At 36.3% G+C, this 26,675-nt stretch overlaps 1 protein-coding gene across 1 annotated transcript in view; it reads left to right on the top strand.

Moving 5' to 3' along the window:
• LOC141421230 (inhibitor of Bruton tyrosine kinase-like) overlaps nucleotides 1–26,675 on the top strand; it is a 1,912,155-nt gene that overhangs the window by 1,593,401 nt on the left and 292,079 nt on the right. The gene's annotated exons all lie outside the window — the stretch shown is intronic.

The following is a 26,675-nucleotide window of genomic DNA, read 5'->3' as shown; positions in this document are numbered from 1 at the left end:
TGTCTGTTTATGTCAGTCTTTTAAATGACCACCTCATAATTCTGGTCAAAGAACTATTATTTTGAGTGATTTTAACATAGTGCCCTGGATATCTGTGACTAAAGAGTGGAGGTGTATATCTAAATTTTTTATAGATGCTTACAGAGATAAAAATATGTAAGCTTAGCACATATAAAACAGCCAGTTAATACAATTTTTTCCATCTAAATTTCCTACTTAAATATGGTCAATAGACTCTTAGTCATTTCTGCTATTTATGGTTAGTACCATTCAGATGGGAGAGGTCTGCCATTTGTGGAACCCTGCTGTTTTGAACCTGGACTACATACATTTGTCTTGGCTGGGTGAGATTCATTGTACATATGAGATTCACTAGGGCTGTTTGGGGTCACTGGCTGGGAGATCAAGGATTTTGATTTTTGTCAGTGTTATACACCTGTTATCTTACCTAGCCAAAGACTTGAAGTTTTAGTCTAAAAGTAAAAACTAAATTAATATAGTAGGTATAACATCTATAAAACTGATGCTAACTGTTGCTGGCTACTTTGTATGCTCAATGTATTTGTGTTCCCCATGTACATAAGCTTTCTAAACTGCAAAGATAAAAACAAAACACTGTACCAAGCTGGTGTACTTCAAATTTAAACTGTTAATGATGCTAGCATTTTAGAGGTTTGTATTCATGTGTTCCTAATTGTATAAGGAAAGCTTAATGGCACTGATGTAATGCTGTCAATCACAATTACATTAAAATGCTTTATGTAATGAAGATAACTAGCTTGTTCTGTCAATTACTACACTGTTTTTCAAAATTTTAAACACAGCTATTCTCTTTGGGGTTATTTTTTTGTCTTTGCAAGTTTGATCATTCTGGAGCATTCATAATCAAACCTATAGAATATGAATCTAGCAAGTAATTTCCTGTCAAATTAATTAGCTTTTAAAAATATTTGCTTTTGTTTCATATTTTCTTTGTAAAACCTTGTAACTGTTATCTGTTGACATTATGCAGCATTTTTGAGACACTAGCGCATCCTGTATAGAAAAGACAAAATTAGACTTAAAAATTAACTTCAGGTAAGCCCAGTGTAAGATCAACTTCTAAACCTCTTCATTGCTTAAAGTCGACCCTAACAGTCTTATTTGCACTGACTCCCCCCTCACCTATCTGTTACTTTCCCCTTCAATGTGGAATCAGTTCAGATCCTTAGAGAAAAAGGCTTATCCTGGTGACAAGGGACTTCATTAACTACCAGGTGATCAATGTGTGAAATTTTCGGAGAACACTGTTCAGAAACAGTTTGGAGAAAAACTACTCTGAAAGGAGTGATGTTTTCAAAATTCAAGTGGAGCCACTTGTGCTAATCCTTCCAATAGAAACCAAAGCTTTGATGTTTAAAGAAGGTGTTCTCAAGCTGTATGACTCTCTGATATTAAAGCCCTTCCTGGTACCTCTGACAGAAGGCAAACTCATATTTTTGGGCAAGGACTTCTACTTAAATAGAAACAAAAACGACCATTTCTACTGGATCCAAACATATCCTTTCAATAGTCCATGCTCATGGCGTCATTCACTCCCTCTTATATTGTGCTTTATTGTAGTGTTTCTAGTTTTAGGCTTAAACAATGAGGTATTTTTTAACTTACACATGTCAGTTACTTGCCCTCTTTTCATGTACAAGCTTATTTATTACTGACCAAGAAACGTATAAAGCCAGTTTGGCTGACATCTTAATTTTTCCTCAAGATTGAGGAATGTTCAAGCATAAGAGGAGAATTTAACAGGTACTTAAAAGTTGCTTTTTTCTGAGGTGAACTGACTCCTTACATAGGCCTACAAATTAACTAAAGGCAGAAAACAGATAATTATGATAATCTTTTTCCACAGAAACAGAAAAAAATCCAAACTGATAGTGCAGAAAATGTAACCAGTACTAAATGAAGGGAAAAAGTACTTTTAGTTATAGCCAGCTTGCATACAGGCCACCTTTTCTGTTCTTTGTTATTTCGGAATTAGAACAGACAGTTTTCCATTTCTCTCTGCTGTTTCCCATACTGGGAAGCCTAAGGGTAACACTTTTTCTAAGCCAAGCAATCTTTCCCCCCTTATCTGACCACCTGCAAGGAGTAAACCTCTAACAAGATATAAACATTTGGAGATGTGACACCAGTAAACTGGAAGAATAAAGAGAGTACCACCTGGACTGGGACATGCATTTTGTCAAATGTCTTGAAACTGAATCCCTGTGCCTCTCCTGAAATACTGGACATTATCTCTCAGAAGTAGCACTGTAGGTTTGAGGCAATAGTCCTTGCAGTTCTCATTTTTCTTAATAAAAATCAATTAAACCTATTTCCTTTTTCTCTAAATCTTGCTCTGATTATTTTGAATTGGCATTGAGTTTGGGGGACCAATTTTCCAATAGCAAAAGCATATTTCATATATATCTACTAAGTATGTGTGTGTGTTAAGCTACTGTTTGAAAAGGGGGAAGAAATGGGAATGTGAAGAATATAATAGAGGGAGTGAATGTGGTCAAAGTACATTGTACTCATCTATTGCGATAACCCCCCTTGTTCAATTAATTTACACTAATACAAAAAATAAATGGAAAGAACCACTCTTTCTCAACCGGGGGTTCCCCTACACACACCAATCTTGGGACATTCTGCAATATCTGGGTATGTTTTTTATTGCATGCAGTTTGATGAAGTCAAGATGTGCTGTTGGGATTTGGTGAGTAAAGACCAAGTGTGCTTCTAAGCATCACTTAAATCCCCATCCAAAAAATCCTCTCCTCAAGAACATCAGTAGTGCCCAGGCTGAGAAAACCTGTGCTGAGCTGTGAGAGGCAGAGGTGATGATGATGTTGAGCACAGACTCCACTGACACAAATGATTGGTAATGGAAGTGGGGAAAGAGTCAAGGTTCAGGGCAAGATTTTGTTTCACTCTGCCTTTCAATCCTTGTCCTCTTCTAATCCCACATGTTGCCACCCTTTGCAACCCCCCATCAATGCTCTCACACTCTTCCCCTCCACATCTCATTCTACATCAAGATTTCTAACTTCTATCCTCAATGTCACAAAGCATTTTTACATGTTTTTTAATTCCTCAAACACAGTGCTAGACCACACCTGCTAAATCCACACCCAGACTACAACACCCTTTTGATTATATCATTCTGTTGACCTAGCATCCTTTGCTTCTCATATCAAATTCCCAATGCAACAGTGAAAATTTACCAGTTTAATTTCCAAACCTACTTTTCAATGATTCATCCACCCCAAACATGCTGACCTTGCTTTCTGCATGGCACTCATTTCATTGAGTTATTCTGCACACAGTAGCCCAGCCATCTGAATCTCCCTTCCCCTATGTCTAAGGTAGAATTTTACTTTATCCAATTAAAGCTCATCTTTCTAAGAAGACTTTCAAGATGCAGCCTACAATGCCATTTACACCCCTACTCAAAAAAGTCACCAAATGACTGCTTGTTGAGTGCTTTTTAAACTATTGACCTGCAATTAATTGAAAATTTCAAAATAGCTAAATAGAGAATTTGACCAGGATGGTGAATGGCTCAAGTGGTAAGAGTGCCTGCCTAGCAAGCATAAGGTCCAGAGTTCAAACCCCAGTTTAGCCAAAATAAGGGAGAGAGAGAATTTGGATGCTCCCAACAAAACAAAATAATATATGTCTGAGGTAATGTGTATGCAATTATTCAATCTGATATAACAAATTGTATAAATGAAGGAAATGTTACACTGTACCCCCATAAATATGTACAATTACTATGTGTCAATTAAAAATAAAATGTATTTTTAAAAAATTGTTGTTCAAGAAGCAAGATGACAGATTGCTGACAAGCACCATTTCCCTGTGTCTCAAGAAATCTGAAATAAAACCTCAAGTACACGGGTGCAAGAAAAGGTGGAAAAATTAGTACACTAAAAAAGAGGATGTAGGTATAAGGACAAAGAATAGCTAGAGATATTAATCTCAAACTAAATCTCTAAAATTGCAAGTCTGTGATGAAAGTGCTTCAACCAGTGCCCTACCTTGCCTTAGGTTTTCCAAGTTGTGTTTTCTTTTTTTCCTATTCAGTCTTGAATTGCTTCCCATAAGGACCACGTAAAAGGTTACTCTGTGAACAAAACAACTGGATAGAGAACAAAAATGATAGCAACCCACCACTAACCAATTCTGACAGAACACAAAAAAAAAATTCAAGGGAAAGACTTTAGATGACTAAAACCTCCAGCCAATTAATGACTACAGATGAGCAAATCTCAAAATAGAAGAAAGAGAAATACGTGAAGGCAAGAGAATAATTCCTGAAAAGGTCAACAATCACACAACAAAGGACCTGATATATAATTAAGGAAATGAAATCTCAATTTCCAAGCTCAAAAAAATGTTAAGAACAATTAATGAGATGACATAAAACATGCATAAACAATTCAATGTAATCAAACAGAATATAAATGAACAAGTAAATGTATTTAATAAGAATACAAAGAAATAAAAACAAAGTCAAAAAGGATACAAACACCTGAATGAAATCAAAACACAAATAAATAGCAAAATGAAATAAGGAAGACGATGTAAGACATGAAAGGAGAACTTGATAAAGACATAGAAAGCCCAAAGTAAAGTACTGGAAATGAAAACTTCTTAAGTCAAATAAAAAATTCAGTCAAAATCCTTTTCAGCAGAATGAACCAAATGGAAGACAGAATAGCAGGGCATGAAGATAAAGTAAATGTAATAGAAAAATTAGATAAATGTATAGAAAGAAAGAATGAAGAAATATAAAAGGAATATGTAAGAACTCTGTAACTCCATTAAAGACCACCTATGAATTTATGGGAATTGAAGGAGAAGATGTAAAAGCTAAAGACACAAGAAACATATTCAACAAATAGCAAAAATTTAACCAAATCTTGAGAAAAACATGCCCATTCAGTTACAGGAGGTCTCTAGGATTCTAAACACACACAACCAAAATAGAACCTCTCCACAGCATATTATAGTCAAAACATTAAGAACAGAGAAAAAAAAGAATATTGAAAATTGTAAGGGAGAAGTGCCAAGTCACTTAAAAAGGCAAATCCATCGGAATAACAGATTTTTAAACAGAAACTTTAAAAGCAAGGAGGGCAAGGAATGTCATTCATAATTGAAGGTGAAATAAAAATCTTCCATGATAAACAAAAACTAACACAATTTATGCCCACTAAATCAGAACTCCAGAAATTACTTAAAGAAATCCTAAACACAGAAGATGAAGATAAACATACACATGAAAGTATGGGAGTAAATAAATTTCATGAGATAAGTAGATAAGTGAATGAAGACTAGGAAAGAAACAAACACTTTTTAAAAAGGTAACAAAATGTCAGGTATTACCATATGGCTTTCAGTATTAGTACTGAATGTGAATGATCTCATTTCCCCAACCAAAAAACTGGATTTAAAAGTGACACCCAATTATTTGTTGCCTACAAGAAATGCATATCACTGATGAAAACAAACATTGATTTAGGGTAAAAGGGTAGAAAAAGATTTTCCAAGTACCTGAAAACAGGCAGGAGTAGCCTACAAAATTTTGAAATAACTCCCTGTATTCTATCAGACCATAAATTGAATAAAACTAGATGTCAACAACAAAAGAAACAACAGAAAATATTCAAATGCATGAAGAATGCCAAGTGGGTCATTGAAGAAACAAGAGGTAAAATCAAAAAGTTCCTAGAATATAATGAAAATAAAAATACCTATCAGAACCTATGGGATACAACAAAGGTAATGCTAAAGGGTTAGTTTATAACTATAAGTATCTACATTAAAACACAGAGATCTCAAATAAATGGCCTAATGCTGCATCTCAAGCTCCTAGAAAAGCAAGAACAAGCAAAATCCCAAATCTGCAGGAGGATAGAAATAATAAAAATTAGGGCTGAAATTAATAGAGACCAAAAACTACAAAGAATCAATAAAACAGAAAGTTGATTCTTTGAAAATATAAACAAGATTAATAAAGCTTTAGCCAAACTGACTAGAAGGGTGTGGGAAAAGACACAAATTAATAAAACTAGAAATGAAAAAGGATATCACAACAAATACTAATGGAATCCAGAGGATCATGAGGGAGCAGTATATTGAAATAAACTCAAAAATTTAGAAGAAATGGATAAATTTCTAGATGCATTTGGCCAACCAAAATTGAATGAAGGAGATAAAAAAACATCTAAATAGATCTATAACAAGCAATGACATTGAAGCAGTAATAGAGTCTCTCAAGAAAGAAAAACCCTGGATCCAATGGATTCACTGCTGAATTCTACAGACCTTTAAAAGAAATGACTAATACCAATACTCTTCAAACTCTTTATGAAATACAAAGAGAAGAAACATTGCCAGCTTATTCTGCAAGGTCACTATTACAGTCATTCCAAAACCAAAAGACACAACAAAAAAGAGAAGTATAGGTCAAGCTCTTTAATGATCATAGATGCAAAAATTCTAAGTATAATACTTGCAAGCCAAATTCAATAACACATCATAAAGATCTTACCCCATGATCAAGTTGGTTTCATTCCAGGGATGCAAGAATGGCTCAACATATGCAAATCAATACATGTAATACAGTGTGTAAACAGAATCAAGGACAAAAACCACATGATCATCTCAATATGCAAAAAAATCCCTTGTTAAAATTCAGTATCCTTTCATGATAAAAATTGTGAAGAAACTAGTAATAGAAGGAATGTAACTTAACATAATAAAGGCTATTTTTGACAAACCTAAATCCAACATCATACTAGCAGGGCACTGACTAAAACTCTTATTCAATAGAGTATTAGAATTTTTAACCAGAGAAATAAGATAGGAGAACAAAATATAATGGATTCAAATAAGGAAGAAAGATGTCAAATTATCCTTATTTTCAGGTGCTATGATTTTATATCTAAAAGACCCTACAAATGCCACAGAAAACCTCTTAAACATCATAAACACTTCAGCAAAGCACCAGGTTAGAAAATCAATGCGTATCAACAATGAAAGACTAAGAAAGAAATCAGGAAAACAATCCCACTCATAATAACCTCAAAAAATAAAACAACTTGGAATAAATTTAATTAATGAAGTAAATGACCTCAACACTGAAGTTAATCACTGAAGAAAGAAGACATCAGAAGATGGAACCATCTCCCATGCTCATAGGCTGGCAGAATCAATATTGTGAAAATAGTTATACTACCAAATATGATTTATATGTTCAATGCAATACCCATCAAAATTCCAGAGACATTCTTCAGAGATATAAAAGGCAATCCTAAAGTGCATATGGAAGCACAAAAGACCTCAAATAACCAAGCAATTCTGAGCAAAAAGGCAACACTAGAGGTGTCACAATCCCTGATTGCAAACTACACTACAGAGCAATAGCAATAAAAACAGCATGGCACTTGAATAAAAACAGACAAGACCAATCAAACAGAATAGAAAAATGACAAATAAATCAACACAGCTATAGAGAGTTATATTCGACAAAAGCCCAAAATACATATTGGAGAAATAACAGGTTCTTTAACAAAAGGTGCTGGAGAAACTGCACACATATCAACCTGCAGAAGACTGAAACTAGATTTCTGTCTCTCACCTGTACTAACATCAATTCAAAGGGGCTCAAAAATTTTAATGAAGGACCTGAAACTTTTAAAATGCTACAGTAAAGAGTAGGGAAAACACAGGAACATACAGGAATAGCCAATAACTTCCTGAACAGAAATCTAGTAGCTCAAGAATTAAGAGAAGTAATTGACAGTTGAGATTGCATCAAACTAAAAAGCTTCTGTACAACAAAGGAAATAGTCAGTAGGTTAAATAGACATCCTACAGAATGGAAGAAAATCTTTGCCAGCTATACATGTGACAAGGGATTAAAAACCAAAATTTACAGGGTGATCGTAAAAATAACCTTCCAAAGAATCACAACCTAATGGAAAAAACAGCAAATGAACTGAACAGAGTTCTTAAAGGAAGAAGTACAAATGGCCAATAAAAACATGACAAAATTCTCAGCATCCCAGGCCATAGAAGAAATGCAAATTAAAAACATTACATTTTCACCTCATGCCAGTCAGAATGGCTATCTTCCAGAGAACACAACAACAAATACTGGTGAGCATACAGGGAAAGAGGAATCCTTGTCCACTGTTGGTGGGAATGTAAATTAGTACAATCATTCTGGAAAGCAGTATGGAGGTTCCTCAAAAAGCCAAAAGTGGAACTATCATATGATCCAATGATACCACTCCTAGGCATGTATACAAAGGAACATATGTTAGGATACAATAGCAACACTTGCACACCTGTGTTTACTACAGCACCATTTATAACAGCCAAGCTATGGGAAACAGCCCAGATACCCTACAATTGATGAATGGCTTAAGAAAATGTGATATATACACAATGGGAGTTTTATTCCAGCATAAAGATCAATGAAATTATGTCTTTTGTAGGTAAATGGATGGAACTGAAGATCATCGTGTCAAGCAAAGTAAGCCAGGTTCAGAAAGTCAATGTTTGCATGTTTTCTCTCACATATGGAAGACAGATTCAAAAGATAAGCATATACACAATTACAAACATGTCATATATATATGTGTGTATATATATATATACTATTATAATAGCAATAATTTGAGGAAACTAAGGGGAGGAGGGAGAGAAAAGAGAATGATAGAAAGTAAATAATATCAAAATACATTGCATCTGTGTAGGAGGATGGATAAAGATACACACTGAACTTTGTTGAATAGTAGAGGATGGGGGAAGGGGTATTGTACAGATTAGAGTACAATATATTCATGCGTGACGTCCCATGGTGAATTACCTTTGAAAAATGAATATACACTTTAAAAACAAAGGACTATATGTAAGATAGGTCCTGTTAGTGAGTTTTGAGTTTGTCAGGTCCTTGTCCAGGGTCAGGAGAATAACAACAATCCTGGACAATGAGAAGTTCATTAAAGAAAGACAGTATACCTGCAAGTGGGACTGGGAAAGATTGAGCCATGGCAGCTGTGTGTACAAAAGTTTTTATCTAGTTTTTGGCACACATTTGGGGCATACCTTGCAAGTCCCTGGATACAGCTTTCTGACTAGTGGGCACCCTATTTTCTCCTCATAGGATCTTGGCTCACTTTTTCTTCCCTTCCCCCAACAATTGTTCAAATTTTTATTGTGTTCATCTTCCTCCATGTCTTGGACCCACTTTGAAGTTAGTTATTCACCTAAAGCTTGACTCACTCTTACAAAAACTCTGCATGTTAAACATCATCAGTTAGGCCTGGCACTGGGCATTTACACTGGTATATTTAACAAAACAATGACCCAAACCTAGGAGCTGGATAGAGCAAAAGTTAGGAATTTCAAACAAAAACTATCAGTTACAGCAGGAGCTGGTAGTTTACACAGGCAATCTCTAAGAAGACAATCACCCAAACCCAGAAAATCATCCCAGGGGCCAAATAAACCCAAAGCTAAAACTTCTCCAATAAACATTCCAATCTTAAACCTAACCTGTCCTTCCATCCCTTGAGGTGACCCACCCCAGTCTATTGAAAGTGCATTCCTTTCTCAATGAACTCCATTATTTTTATTGTAATCTTTGTGTCTTTTTCTCTTTTTTTAAATTATTGTTGTACTAGGGGTACATTGTGACATTTACCAAAGTTTTTACAATATATCAGAGTTGAATTCATCACCTCCATGATTCTCCTTAATCCCTCCTCCCTCAATTCCTGGAATAGTTTCAAATGGTCTCTTACATTTTCATGCATGAGTACGTGATATTTCCTCCATATTCATCTTCCTACACCCTTTCCTTATATCCTCCCCTCCTTCTGGTGCCAACCCTAGATAGGACCTGTCTTTACCTTCCTGTTCTCTGTTTTTGAAAAAAGACATTTTTGTCTATGTAAGATAGCTATACAGGGAGTTTAATTCTGTAACATTTCCACATATACATGTATTATAAGCTAAATTGGTTTGTCCCCTCTATTTTTCTCCTTTCTACCTTATTACTCCTTTTTATTTTTATTAGCATATATTAATTGTACAGGGGGTACTTGTGCCAGTTATGAACAATTATGTACCTTGCTTAGGTTGCCCATCCATTGCCCCCTCCCCATCCCATCACCTCCTCCCTGTCCCACTTAAAGCAATTATGAGAGTCCTATCATTCTATTTCTTTTATGTGTATGAAGTCCATCAACTCTATTGCTTCATCTTCATCTCCATTTCATCCTTTCCACAAGTGCCCCTCCACACACACACATGCTGTACCTGTTTTACAGTCTTGGCTTTCATTATTAGTTCTAAAGTCAATGTTCAAAGGAGTTTCTCAACATATCCTAACACTAAATATGCTTTACTTTGATCAGTTCAACCCCCCTCTCTGTTACTCTCCCTTATCTGTTCCTTCCCACCCTACATTACTTAGAAGCTTTCAGTCCATATGCCCTCTACCTGCACAGGTGTGAAGTACCTTTGTGTCTTGTTTGAATTCTTTTCCTGTCAGACACAAGAAGCAAGGTATTTTCAGTGTTACTTTTTCAGTAAAATACTTGCTGATTTTAGTCACTCCTTTATGGTCCCCAGCCCTAATTGCTTGAGATCAAGCTAGCTCTTAACATTAACATTAGGGGATAAATAATAGTGGGAGGGAGGAGAGTAAATGGAAAATATAAAAGAGGATGAATATGGTTGATGTACTTTATATACTTGTATGAAAATCAAATAATGAATTCTACAGAAATTGTTTTAAGTACTGAGAGAGGATGAGAAAGAAACATGGTGGCATGTTTTAAACATGTGGAAATGTCACAATGAAACCCTCTGTACAACTAATACGTGCTAATAAACATGTTTTAAAATTTGTTGATTTCTCTAGATATGCTAGAAAGATTTTCTAAGTTTCAGAAAGGAAAAGAATCCTGTCTTTTGCTCCCATTACAGCTTTTCCATGATTTCCACATAGTGTTCTCTACACAGGAAATAATGAATTAAATCTTAGATTTACTGCCTGTTAAATGAAACACTGGCTTATGTTTATTTTATATGATGACAAAAATTAAAAAGACATGATTGTTCACATAAAGGACATAAAAATGTACCCCACTTCAGGCTGGCTTTCTCTAGTGAATTTCCTACCAAAAGCAATAAAATAAAAAATCAACACCAAGAAAATTAGAAATATTTTTAATAAATGGAATATTTAAGAAAGGAGATAAGAGCTAATTTGTAGGAAGTATTTCATAATAAATATATAGACGTATATTAATTCATGGTTTCAGTATCATCTAATTAAACAAATAATGAGAAGAACTGTAGATAAAAGCCACCAAATGTAAAATTCCCATCTGCCTGCTCTTGTGTCTTTTAGTGAGTATCCTTGAGGGTTTCTATAGATGCAATGACATTAGCATTGCAATTTAGCAGGAATATATCCTTGGGTTATAAAAGTCAGTTTCTTCAAAAGGTAAGTTAGCCTCAGACATGTGTAGATGATCCTTCAGATAACTTGGCTTTGCAGTGCCTAACCTCCTCTCATGCAGTAACTTTGTCCTCAGCTTTGCTCCTATGGCTATACATCAACAGTGGTGTTATCAGCAAACATCACTCTACTTCATATCACAGCCTCCTAACTGATCTTCATGCTGCCCCTTCCTCTTCTATAGTGCATTTTCAACACAGCAGTCAGAGGAAAAGATAGGATCAAATGACCAAGTCAAGCTGTCTTTCTCTCTTCTAATTTCTTTAGGCACCCTATTCCTGAAATCCCCTAGTTTTTCACATATTCAGAATTTCTTTAACTTTACAAAGCCTGAAGTTTCAAACCCTTGCTACCTGAGATCCAAACTGCATCCTCATCTAGTTGATAAAAAGAAATAACTGGCTTTACCTTTGATAGGATATGGAATTGACTTTTATGCATTAGTCATTCAACCTTGAATTGAATTTTGACAGGCTCTGCAGTGTATTAAGTTGCTCCCACAAGGATGAGAAGTGTGTATTTCTTATTGTATGCGTAACAGAACTCAATAATGCCTGTCATTTTCTACTGCAGAGATGAACTTGAATTAAAGTGGAATTAATTCAGCTAATTTAAGCAGAAGCCTAATACCAAGTTTATTTCTGTGAAGTTATAAGACAAATAAATCAAATTCCTATCCAAAGCTTTGTAGTTCAAACTATAATCTCTGATTTCAAGTGATAGCTAGAAATATGTGAAAATCAAGAATTTTATTAATCTTTTTCAGTCTATGGAAATGCTTAGGTGTAATGGCAATATTAAAAAAGAAATGAACTATATTTTTAGAAGAATATGTTGTTGCAGAAATTAATTGGTCCTTAAGAACTCTCTGTGTATATTCATAGATAACTAAGACACATGTGAAGGAGGCCTCTAAAAATTTTGAGCACCTACTAAGTGCCAGTTACAATGCAATCTTTATTTGAAAAAATACAGTAGACATTTGACATCATTTTAAAAAATGAATAAATACCCAGGCATAAGTGGCTCACACCTGTAATCCTAACTACTCAGGAGGTGGAGATCAGGAAGATCATGATTCAAAGCCAGCCTGGACAAATAGTTCACGAGACCCTATCTCAAAAAATACCCAACACAAAACAGGGCTGGAAGAGTGGCTCAAGTGGTAGAACACCTGCTTAGCAAGCATGAGGAACTGAGTTCAAACTGAGTACTGCCCCCCGAAAAATGAACAAGCAAGGAAATTTAATTATTTATATCTAATAAATGACAGAGAGAATGTTTAACCTCAGGCTTCCTGAGTCCAAAGCTACATCAACTAGTTATCTCACTTATTCTCCATTCAGCAGAAGATCTCAGAAAGGGGCCATCTGGTAATATTGGTGGAAGGTTAAGAACTCAAGAACTGAGTAGAAAGAGCCCTAATTCAAAATCAAGAGATACTTTGCTAAATGACTTTGGATAGGTCCTTACATTAGTTTCCCATCTATTAAACTGTGAAAAATAATTTCTTACTCTATGAGATTGTTACCAGAAAAATAGCACTGAAATATCTCAGTTCTTACATCTGTCAGGAAAAGAACTCAAGCAAGATGCAAAAGATGTAATGAAAATAATAGTAAAGTTTACAAAGAAAGAAATTTAGTATAACAGAATAAGTGGTTAGAAATGGAAGCAAGAGAGAGAGAGAGAGAGAGAGATTTCATGCTCCAGCAGGAATTGGGAGTGGAGAATCAAAAGGGTGATCTGGGTGAATACAAGAGATCAAAGCTAATAGATCTGGGTGACTGAGTGGGCTCATCCTGGCCCACCCAAAATGCAGAGAAATAGGTGTGCCTTAGAACTTCCCTCTGCCAGACATGGTGTGTTTCTACCCATCCCAGGAGCTTGGTTGCTTGTTAACATCTCAAAGAGAAAAGTGGCACCTTAATTCTCCCTGTTCCTGTAACTTAGCATCCAAAAGGAGATGGACCACTGGAGAAGGCATGTTGGGTACATCATGGCTGCAACATTTTCTGAAATCACATGGGGTTTTTTGTTTGTTTGTTTGTCTTTAGGGTGTTTAGATGGAATATAAAGCCAAGTTACACACAACATACACTATGAAACAAACACCAAATACAGAACAAACAAATGGACACTAAAAAGGACACAAATGCCTAATGAAAGTGCAAGACTTTCCTCAGGGCAGAAAGTGAACATGAAGTCAAGAAGAGAAGGAAAAGGTTTAATTCCTTTGGGAAACATATCAGAGTCAGGAGAGACACCATTAGACTTTCGTAGAGTTTTAAGAATGAAGAAGATTTCCATAGAAACAGATCATGAACCATTTTCTGACTAGTCCTATACATTTTAAACTAGTCCTATACATTGGACACAAGAAACACATCACAGACAGTGCTAGAAGGAGATGGAAAGAGAAATCTCAGGGATTGAAAATGCAGCAGAGAGGACAAGAAGAGTGCTAGGAATCATCTAGAAAGTCTTGGAGAGGACAGATACAACTGACCTCCTTCCTGCAGGACACAATCCTGTGAGAAGGGCCTGAAGAAATGGACAGACATAGAGAATCTTGTACCAGAAAAGATTTTGTAAGAGTGCTGTCATGACCAGACTTCTTGGCAGTCTCGAAGTCAGCCATGTCACATTATAAAGACTGCAATCCATGGGTGACTCTGAATGAGTGTGTGGCCACTTTGAATCCATACCTGGGAGGGTTGGGTCCACAGGAGTATTGTCACCTACCTGCACCTACACCAACCCCATCTGGAAGAAGGAAAGTGACCCAATTGTTACCAACAAAGCAGGGAATTCCCTTCCCAGAGAGAAAGCCTTGTGCCCAAATTGAAGACTTGAACCTAGGTAGAACCCTTGAGCCTATGTAGTGGGAGGAGCATCCTCCTGACCCACAGGGCAGGTGAACTGTGTGATCATTTTTGAAGCATCCTTCTATTGACCAGAAATTTGCAGAGTGCACCTTTCTTCCCATTGATGTCTCTTTTCTTTCTAGCATCTGTGTTCCTTAATAAGCATAGAAGATCATGCTTGAAATAAGCTTTTTTCAAGGCATGGTCTAAAAAAGAGAGGCTTAGTCTGTCCAAAAGATTGGAAAAATAGGGCAAAGAGAAGATGGGATCCATAATGAGAAAATAAAGCCTGAAGATCAGAAAAAGTAGGCTAGAGAGCCAAGTGAGCACCCAGTAGAAAAAGGAAGTAGGTGGTATTTACTAACTTGGAAGGAAGCCTAAGCCATCCAAAGGTGAGGAAGAGAAAGATGTCAGAATCCAATAGAAAAGTGTGTTTCTTCAACCCAAGGAGAGAGGCAGGGAGGATGGTTCTTACTTCTTGGAGAAATAGATATATTAGACATATTGGATCTGAGTCAAGATGTGACAGAACTTGTATCCAAGTCATGGCACCAAATATATTACTAAAAATGTAGCATTGATAAATACATTAGTTTTTGTGTCTGTCAGGGAAAGAATTCTAGCAGGACACAAAAGATGTAGTAAAAATAATAAAATTTATTAGAAAAGAAATTTACTATAACAGGATAAAAGTGGGGAGAAATGAAAAAGAAAGGGAAACATTTCTTCCTCCCGTGCAGGAAATGGAAGTAGAGACTCAAAATGGTAGCCCCTATCTCTTAGTCTTATACTAGAGAACTGGCAGAATACACGTGATCAAAGATAATGGATCTGAGTGGCTGAGATGGCTGTTCAAACAGGGAGGGGTCATCTTGGCTCATCTAAAACTCAGGGATAAATAAGTATGCTTTAGAACTTCCCCCAGACATGGTATTGTCCATTCATCCAAGGAGCCTAGGATCTTGTTAGCATGTCAAAAACCAAAACAGAAGCAGGTAGCTCCTATTCCTATAATTTAGCCTCTAAAAAGAGACAGAAGGAGGTTAGCTGCCCTCTAAATATTTTTTTAAATAGGTGGACAGACCGAGATGGCAGATAGCCAGTAAACTCTAGAACCCTCAGCCCTCACAAGTCTGTAAGAAATCTTCAGATTCATGGTAGCAAGGATCAGATAACCTGGTGATACCACCAATACGTAGGTGGTACATAATGTATAATAATTGACTTTTAAATTAGCTTTTAATGGCATATAATGGTCCTTGAAACCCAGGCGGTGTGTCTGCTAGATGCTATGCCAGTCTACCAGAAAAAAAAAAAAAAAAAAAAACTTAACACAGAGGACTACAGAATGAATTCTGAAAGCACCTGGATTTTGGATTTCTCCAAAATAAATAATATATCAGGTCTCAAAGCAAGTCTTAACAAATATGACAAAACTGAAACAACCCCCTGCATACTATCTGACCACAATGGAATAAAACTAGAACTCAACAACAAAGGAAACGGCAGGAAGTACTTCAAACACCTGGAGACTGAGCAACATGTTTCTCCGTGATCAGTGGGTTACGAAGAAATAATGGAAGAAATGAAAAAGTTCTGGGATTTTTTGAAAATGAAAGCATAGCCCATCAGAACCTATGGGGCACTCCAAGGCAGTGCTGAGGGAAAGTTTGTAGGCATGAATGCATATATTAAAAGCACAGAAAAATTTCAAATAAATGACCTAATGCTGCATCTCAAACTCCTAAGAAAACCAGAAAAAGCTAAACTCAAAACTAGCAAGTGAGAAATAAAAAAAAAAAAGGAATGAAATAAAGAATTAAAGAAACAAAAAGCTGGTTCTTTGAAAAGATAAACAAAAGATAAAAAAAAGATTGATAAAGCCTTAGCAACAGTCACTAACAGGAGAGCAGGGTAAAAGAAGGAAGCTAAGAAGGTGAATATGGGTGGTGTACTTTCTATACAAGAATGAATATAGAATTTTCACCATAAAAAGGGGACTAAAATAGAAAGGAGAAAAATAGAGTGGATATATCAATTAAGGTTATAACCACATGTATACACGGAAATATGCCTGTATTTACCTCATACAAACAAAAGTGCCTTTTTTTCAAAAATGAAGAACAGGAAGGTAAAACAAATCCTGTCTGGGGAATTGGCACCAGTGGGAGTGGGGAGGATATAGGGAAAGGGTGAAATACAATGTACTCATGTATGAAAAAGGAAAAATGAGACCTGTTGAAACATTTCAGGAATGGAGGAGGGGGAATAAAAGATAATGATGGAGAAATGAATTCAACTATGATATATAAGAACTTTGGTAAATGGTAAAATGTACCCCCAGTAAAACAGCAAGATTAAAAATATTTATTAAAATAATATAATTTCCCTCTCTCCTCATCTATCTACCCTGCCTCACTATGAGGTATTATAAAATAATAGTAAGTGAATACTTATGTAATGGACGTACTTGGGAAGCAGGTTTCCTACCTTATAACCCAAGCAAAATATTTATATTGTGTAAGCAATTACCTAAAGAGTGAAGAAAATTTGTGAGAGATAAAAAAAGAGAGAGAGTTAAAGGAAGAGATGAAGAAATGGAGAAAAAAGCAGTATGGAAATATCAAATGGGATAATAAGCCAAATCAGCTAATTTGAAAGCAAATTAGCTTCCCAGGAATCATCAAATCACATCTTAGATGATAGACCACTCCACCAACTTGCAGAGCCAACCTTGGTAAGGAGTCATCAGTGTCCCATCACCATTTAGTCAAGATTACATCATCTAAATCTATATGGCACTTCTTCCACTCAGTCTACTTCACTTACATGAGTTCTGCCTAATACCCTACCATGAGCTATGTGATCCTACATTAGTCTTTTTCTTCTGAAGTCTACATTCTTTTTCTAGAATCTCAACATCATTCAATGGACTGGGCACTTTTCCACAATGTTGTGATTCCTTATGCTATCATAAACGCGTGTCTAATTTGTCCAGCCTTAGTTAACAACAAGAGATTGCCAAGAAGTGATAAAGTCAGGGAAAATTCTATGACTGCTATTTTTTTAGTTATCTTAAAGTTTCATGTAAATAGTTATCTAGAGTATAAGGCTAGGTGAACAGAGTTAAATTACACAACCATCCACACCAAAAATATGTAAATCCTGCATGCCTTACATGATACAGATCTTTACTCTATTCAAGGTGTTCTTGAGTAGATTTTCTATTCCCACTCATTGATCTATAATGGATCCATAGCCTGACCTTGAGGGAAAATATCATGGGTTTGGTCCCTTCCTGACACATCTTGTCACCTGAGCTGAGCCCCCTACAGATGCATTCTCTTCTAGGTTTGTTGCCTCTAACAAGTGCAGGTGATCACAAGCTATTCATCTTTATTTCCAAAGCACTTTGAGAGATTAGAAGAGATGAGAATTGATTAATGTTCTCCATGAAAAGTTCAATAACTGTTTAATCACAGCTTGGAAATAAAGCAATACTTCTGATCTTTTACAAATTAATTTAACGTTGCATTAAAAATAAAATAGTCTGTAAATTGTGCTGTACAGGGATAATCAATGGCTCATTATCTTTTGCTTATAGCAAAATGCACTGATTCTTTTAAAGCCAGTAATGAGCAATATTGGACAATACACTGCTGCAAATGTGTTCAAGTATTATTGATCCTACACCTATAAAACTAATCTCATCAGGGCAGAATTTATGAGCAGTAATAATGTGAACTGTTCCATAGTCCGTATTAAAGAAATAAAGAAGAAAATTCATGTGCATAAGGCAAGATTATAAGATCACTAGGGAGGGACAATTTCTGGACCCTTATTCTTTGTGTTACAGGCACACCATGGCACTTAATCATTGCTAAATATAAATCTAATTTTAAAAAGATCATCAGTAGTGACCAATGAAATGTTAATAGTCTTTCCATATAACCAAACCACCATGATAAATTCTGTAATTTGTATTGTTGTCACTACTTTCCCTAGACATTACCAGGACGTTATACACAAATCACCTATAAGGTTAGTTTTATATAATTTTGTATTTTATGACACAAAGGTAACAGATATTTTGCTATGAAACAGAGCAATTGAGTAACTTTGTAAAATATGTGCTGTGCTTGTGTACAGTTCCCCATCACACATCTCCCCTTCTGGTGGCCACTAAGCCCTTTGAACCTAATATTTCCGAAAATCTTGGGCTAGCACGCAGGCAGCTGGGGTGGCTAATGAATCTTAGCATCTAGTTTATCCTGGATGCCAGAGGATGGGGAAAAGGAAGAGATGGCTCTTGTGGCTTCTTTAGAAGAACAGCCACAGAGTGGAGAATCCCTCACAGATAGAAAAAAGAGGATGGAAATGAAAATCTAACAACTCCAGCATGCATCAGACAAGATTTTATTATTTTGTTTCACTTTAATTGCTACAAAACAGAAGTAAAAGCTAAACTATTTTCAGGTAACACTAAGAACTTACAGAAATAGGATCATCGCTAAAATGTGTCAGAAAAAAGAAATTGCATCTGGCTGAAAGCTGACAGACCAGAGACTGTAAAATTAGGGAACTTAAGGTTTTTAAGCTGAGTACTGAAATGTAAACATATAACTTTCTCCCCTTACTACTTATTTTTATATCAGATAGCAGTAATAAAAATAATAATTCAGATTATACATATATTGAAATTTCCAAATTTTGCCTTTTTAAAAACTCTATCTAGAAATTTCAAACTAATTGCATAGCAATTTCAGAGGTTTAGGAGTGCTGCTGCTCACTAACGTAAAAGTTCATGGGGAAAAAGCAGAACTTGATTTCTTCTCTCAGCATTCCAAGGCCCCAACATTCAGATAAGTGACACATCCAATCTAACAATAGTAAGGAGAGATGTAAGGGACATATTCCCATTCAACTTCCTTACACAGCATTTAATTCTAAAGGATCTTTTTGCCTATTTAGAGGAACATAATTTTATAATAGAAACATAAGTAAAAACTCACTGCCCAGCATTTCCTCAAAAATGCTGTTAAACTTTTTGCTAAACTGTCAATGTTTCAGACTTTATTAACATTCAGTTATGTGAACTTAGTTCCATTAAAGGCCTTCTCTCCAAATGCGGTCATGTTCTGAGGTAGCAGAAATTAGGCATTAAACATATTAATTTAGGGGGGGAAATCATTCAATACATAATAATATCTAAGATAATTAAAAACATATGTCCACATAAAATCTATATATGAATGCTCATAGCAGTATAAACCCAAAGTGAAAGCAACCTAAGTGTTCATCAGCTGATGAATGAATAAAATATGCTGTATATATACACAATAGCTTAGGTATCTTGGTCATAAAAAAAACTGAAGTATTGACTTATGCTGCTGCATGGATGGTTCTCAAAATTGTTGTGCTAAATGAAAGAAGCCAGCCATGAAAGGCCACATATTGTTTTATTATATTTATATTAAATACCCAAAGTAGGCAAACCCATACAAGCAGAATATATATTAGTGGTTTTCAGGAACTGTGGGGATGAAGTATGGGAAGTGACTGTTAATGGGCTCAAGGGTTTCTTTTGGAGAAGATGAAAATTTTCTGAAATTAGTTTCTGGTGATGGTTGCCCAACTGTGAAGATACTGAAACCATTAATTTCATATTTAAAAGGCTTAATTTATTGCATAAATTATAGTTTAATAAATTCATTATTTAAATTTAAAATCACAAGTACATTCTGAGCCCCAATTCCAGAGATTCTGATTCAAGATCTAGGAGAATGTTAGAAATCTGCATTTTAACATGTGTTTCCCTACCCTCAAAAATTTTATTGAACTTGGGGAAATAATAAGCTTACAGTTTAGTAATATGAACTTTGGGAGTCTTATTTGAATGAAAGGCCAGCAGCTAAAAATAGAACCCATATACATTATGCAGTTGAGGGGTAACAGTCAGCTTTGGGGTAGGAAAGGAACAACCCCTGAGTAGAGAAAGAGAGGAGGTATGCAGATTTGCCCTTCAGCAGATGGGAAAGGAGAAGCTACAGCCTTCACCACTATAACAGACAATCTTTTGGGCTTTTTATATCCCAGAAAGAGAGAGCTATAATTGAGACAGTTAACTCAAGTATTTATTCACTAAGAACTTACATATAAAAGCAAATGCACATTGTCTAAATAGTAGTGTTTTGCACTGTGGAAGAAAATGTACTTTTAATTTTCTAGATTCAACTATGACATAACAGAAAATAAAACAAATATTACCATAGTCAAATAATAGGAAAGTTATTACTCTGGAATAGAAATATGGCCTTGGATTTTATCAGCTGTCATTGGACTCATGTAGCCACTGAGACACTTTACAGGTACACAGTCCCAAGATCATGTGTTTTCATATCATGAATAGCCAAAAGGAGAGGCTTATGTGGCAGGAACTGGATAAACTGGTTAATAGCTCTCTTGAAAGCAGATTCTTCTGCCCAGACAAGCCTTCAGATGGGACTGCAGCCCAGCCAGCAGCTAAGGCATCCTGAGCCAGAATCACCCAGTTAAGTAGTTCTTAGATTCTTGACTCTCAGGAACTGTATGAGATAAATATTTGTTGTCTTTTTAAGTTTTAAGATAATTTTTAAAGACTATTAATTTCTAGAGCAGCTTTGGGTTCACAATAAAAACATCCCATAAGCTTCATATGCCCTCATATGCGTAGCTTCCTCTGTTATCAACATCCCCCACCAGAACAGTAAGCTTGTTACAATTTATGACACATTACTATTACCCTACTGGGATAAGTTTTACATAGCAGTAGATAACTAATATGCAAAATTAAGACTATTTTTATACTGTATTAATGGATCATTGGCATGTAGTGTCTATCATCTGCCAAAGAAACAAAATGTGTAAAAAGTATCTAACAGTATTAATGAAAAAGTCAGAAACCTCTAGAGAAATGGAATAACATGGCAGAAGGGGTTTGGATTCACTACAAGCTCCACCTATTTTTTGGTATATATTTGGTGTGACCTGTGACCTTGGGCAAGTTTCTCCAACTCTCTTGGCGAGTCGGGGAAATGCCTTCCTCATGAGGCTTTTGTAAAGGTTAAATACATGATCAGATATGTGAAGTGTGCATAGAAAGCACCCAGCTGTTTCTGTTCTTGTAATTTCAGCAACATGAGTGACCTGGACATGAGTAACTACATAATAATCATATTTTCTTCCAGCATAGTGTTCCTAATTACTTGTCATTAAAGTAAAGTATATCAACCTTTCCTATTATTTTATGAAAGAAATCTTCTAGGTGGGCATTGAATTCTTTGAGAATGACAGGATCCTATGACTAAATTGGAATGCATATTTTCATTTGTTAATCATAGGTAAGTGGCAGGAATAAATATTATTAAATTTACCTCAGAATTCCAACTTCTTTTATTACTCCCATACTCACAGATAACCAAAAAAATTGGTGTTAATGAGGTTTGAACCCTGGGCATCATGTTTACTGGGCAGGCATTCTACCACTTGAGCCATGTCGCCAGTCCATCTTGCTCTGGTTATTTTGGAGATAGAGTCTTGCTTTTAACCCAGATTGCCCTGGACTGCAACCCTATTTTGTACTTCCCACTGCCTCTGGGATGACAGGCCCTTGCCACCATGCCAAGCTTTTTTCATTGGGATGGGGTCTTACAAACGTCTTATCCCCCTCCCCACGCCCCAAGCTGGCCTTAACTGTAATCCTCCCTATCCCAGCCTCCCAAGGACCTAGGATTTCAGGTGAGAGTCATCAAAGCCTGACGGAGATAACCAATTTTAAAGTGACATTATATTCTCTATGCTGAAGGACAGGCAGCATTTTGGGATCATATACAAGAATATTCCAATCTTATAAACAGCAAGGCCTATCCTTTCCAGTATAGTGAAGAACAGAAATTTAGTAGAAGTTTAGAAAGTCAAAATATAATCACACCTGAACCAGTCCAAAAGAACAAGAAGTTTCATCATTAGATAAATGTTTTTGGGAAAGTTTCCTCTTAAAGCATGTTTCTTAAGTGATAAAACTCTAAGGCTCTTCAATAGAATAGAAGGTATATTAGGATATCAGCCTTCCAGTCTTCTGCCATGAGAGATTCCCAGTAGAAATCCTCTGAGTACTTGAATTACTCCCACCCACCTGCCCTTCCTGTCTGCTCTTCCATATGTATGCATAGGATTCTGTCTGATCCAACCACAGTGAGAGACAGGTGCCATCTGCCTCACCAGCTCCATGACTCACCTTGTGATACATCTAACACTGCCAAGATGATGAAGACTCTAGCAACTCAAGCTTGTTAACAGCCCATCTGCTCACCTAGACATCTACCCTAACTGGATATGAAAACCGGTTGAGAAAGGCCTAGCAGAACAAACCTACACACTGTTCAGCAGACCACTATGATAGTACTAAGAGAGATTTCAAGATTGTTTATTAAGATGATATATGCTTATTGTGAAATTAACTGAGTTTAGAAACAAATGTAAATAATCTGCTTAGTATTAAGTTTTTCCATAACCATAAACTCCTATGATAGCTACACCACTTGTACTTTTTCTCAGGTGTTTGCTTAGATATCACCTTTCTATTGTCTCTTTCCTGGACCACACCATTTAAATTAATAGCAATCTAGCCAGGCATGATGATTCATGCCTGTAATTCCAGCTACTCTGAAGGGTCGCTTCAAGAGGATTGCAGTTTAAGGCCAGCCAGATAAAATTTCATGAGACCCCCCTTCTCACCAATGTATGTGCATAGTAGTACAAAACTGTCATCCAAGATGCACAGGAGGCTGAAATCAGGAGAAATCATGGTTCCAGGTCAACCCAAGAAAAAATAGTTTGTAAGATCCCATCTCAACAGAAAAGGCTGAGCATGGTGGTATGCACCTATCATCCCACTTACGGCAGGAAGCAAAAGTAGGAGGATTGCAGTCCAGGCAGGCTCAGGCAAAAAGCGAGACTATTGCAAAAATAACCCGAACAAAAACAGCTGGAGGTGTGACTCAACCAGTAGAGTACCTGCCTAGCAAGCACAAAGCCCTGAATTCAAACCCCAGTCTGCCATAAATAAATAAATAAATAGACATCTGCCTCTTGGATATCCTATACTTCCCTCCTTGAAGTACTCCATGGTACTTATCACCATATCATAATACATATATGTACATAGTTATACCATCTGTATATCCCATGTATATGATACTATCTAGTTTACCAATGTGTTTGCTTCATATCCACTTGCCTCCACTAGAGTAAAAAGTCCATGAGATATTGCCAGTAAACACAATAGTACCTAATTAAGAGTACTTATTAAATATTTACTGAATGACTACAACTCTGTTCTCTTATTTTCATATACAAATACACAGTCTTAAGGTTTTGTTTCCATCTCCTAACGAACCTTACTACGCTCCCCCACACATAACAGACCAGATCCAGTGCTAAACCCAGAATAAAACTGCCATGAATATTAATTAATGACTTGTACCATTGATTCCAATATAGGCACAGGACCAAAGAGGGTGGAGAAGGAAATAAACTATCAACTCGGCTGAAATTGTCATGATAGTGTTAATCATTTGTCCACTGGATACTTGCTAAGAACCTTCTATCTGTGCCTTTGCAAATGGCTCTGCCCCAATAAGAGACTATATTGTAAACATCTACAATCAGTGTAGTCACCTCAGTATGCTGCTGGTTTTGCTTTTGTACAGAGTTCCCAAAGCAATAAAACAGAAGCTTAAATATAAAATGGGCAGTCTCAGAATCTGGCATGATTTTGTATACTATTTCCTTAAATCAACTACATAGCAAAGGGTAGAAAACCCTTCTGATTTATTAGGAGGAACTTTTAGGACTCTCTTTGAAATACAGAAGTGCTTTAAAAGCTCAATAGCAATAAATGGGCTGATAGCTTATATAAGGGAAATAGAGATAAAGGAGAACTGGAGCTTCACTTTAAAGTTGGACCTAAAAAGGACAGTTTGGGGAAAAGAAGGAGAGATCAGTGAATCTCACATTGATGAAACTCTCCAGAAGTATTGGCATTCTGATGTTTCTTTGCTGAACTATTAAATGGTTTATGATTAACTTGCAAGAATGGACCCAGATTTCAGAAGACATCTAATGAGCAGTGCCTAACACACTGGAGGAATCTTGTTCGCAGTGTGAAAATGGAAGATTAAAATGCACCTATGATTGAGCACATATAACATGTACATTATTTGGAGGTAAAGATTTCCTGAGGCTACAAAAGCTATTTCATTTGTTTGTTTAACAGATATTAATCAAGCATCTATCTTACTAATCTCCAGGACTATGGTGGTGGTGGATCAGACAATCTTCCTACTTTACAGTGCTGGCACTTGAGATGGAGATGCAGACAAGAAGAAGAAGGAGAGGACGGCAAGGAAAAAGAAGTAGAAGGAAGGAGGAGAAGGGAGAAGGAAGAAGAGGAGTAATCTATAGATGGTGTTAAATGCTGTGAAAGAAATATAGGGAATGATGGTTATGTGGTATCTATACACAATGGAATTTTATGCAGCCATGAAGAAGAACGAAATGTTATCATTCGCTGGTAAATGGATGGAATTGGAGAACATCATTCTGAGTGAGGTTAGCCTGGCTCAAAAGACCAAAAATCGTATGTTCTCCCTCATATGTGGACATTAGATCAAGGGCAAACACAACAAGGGGATTGGACTATGAGCACATGATAAAAGCGAGAGCACACAAGGGAGGGGTGAGGATAGGTAAGACACCTAAAAAACTAGCTAGCATTTGTTGCCCTTAATGCAGAGAAACTAAAGCAGATACCTTAAAGCAACTGAGGCCAATAGGAAAAGGGGACCAGGAACTAGAGAAAAGGTTAGATTAAAAAGAATTAACCTAGAAGGTAACACCCACGCACAGGAAATCAATGTGAGTCAATGCCCTGTATAGCTATCCTTATCTCAACCAGCAAAACCCCTTCTTCCTTCCTATTATTGCTTATACTCTCTCTACAACAAAATTAGAGATAAGGGCAAAATAGTTTCTGCTGGGTATTGAGGGGGGGAGCGGGAGGGGGTGGAGTGGGTGGTAAGGGAGGGGGTGGGGGCAGGGGGGAGAAATAAACCAAGCCTTGTATGCACATATGAATGATAAAAGAAAAATGAAAAAAAAAAAAAAGAGAGTAACTAAGAGAATATACTGAGAGCAGCTGACATTGAGGCCTCTGGACGTGGAAGTTGTATTTGAAGAACAAACTAGCAAAGATCTCAGATAAGGATTCCAAGCAGATGGAGCACAAATATGAGGCCTAGAGTTAGGAAAGAGCTTGTTGTACTCTGCAGCAGACAAGAAGTCAGTGCAGCTTGAATAAGGAAGAGAATTGTGTGTGATGAGGTTCGAGGGGTGCACAGCAGCCAATTCATGTAGAGCAGTGTGAGCCAGCTAAAGAAGTCTGAGTTTATTTTGAGAAAAATGGGGAATAACCTCTTCCTAAGACTTCCGCTTAAGTTACATAACGTGAACTTCCACTTGCAAACATTAGAAGAGCTAGATAAAATGGCATACAGTTTTTCAAACTTAGTACAGAGCTGAACTTATGATTAAAAAATAAAAGGTTTTGAAGATTCCCAGGTTCTACAGTGAAAAGTGCTAGAAGGGACAGAAAGGGGCACTCTGAATGCTGACATGCTTTAAACTTCCATCTGGGTGATAGTTATACGAGAATATACTTTTATATGAGAATGTATTTATATAAAAATAACTAAGTTGTATGCTTATGATATATGCACTTACTATGTGTATTAGTACATTAATTAAAAGTTTTTAATAAATGAAAGCAACCAAAGGACAGAAAGAAAGCAGCTAGAATGAAAATGAATCTCTTAACTGTAACAACAAAGACTAGCATCCAAAGGAATAGAATTCCAGCATGCTGAGAGAAAATTTCTCACTACATAGCTTTATAGCCTAAGAAGTCATCGTTCAAAATATGTGAACAAAATGAAGACATGTTTAGACAAAGACTAAGAATCTTACCACAGATCCTCACTGCAGATAGACATAAATAGGAAATCATACCTACTAGAAAGGAGCAAGAAAGCAAGAAATGATCAGTGAAAAATATGCTACAGATGCCCCTGAACTGAGGCCAGTGTTAAGGGGCCAGCAAGTTATGTTGTCTTTATGTTTAGATAAAATTTCTCTCTTCCTTT

The sequence above is a fragment of the Castor canadensis genome, chromosome 3, assembly GCF_047511655.1.
Source record: "Castor canadensis chromosome 3, mCasCan1.hap1v2, whole genome shotgun sequence".
NCBI lineage: Eukaryota > Metazoa > Chordata > Mammalia > Rodentia > Castoridae > Castor > Castor canadensis.
This window is presented reverse-complemented; position numbering and strand designations above follow the sequence as displayed.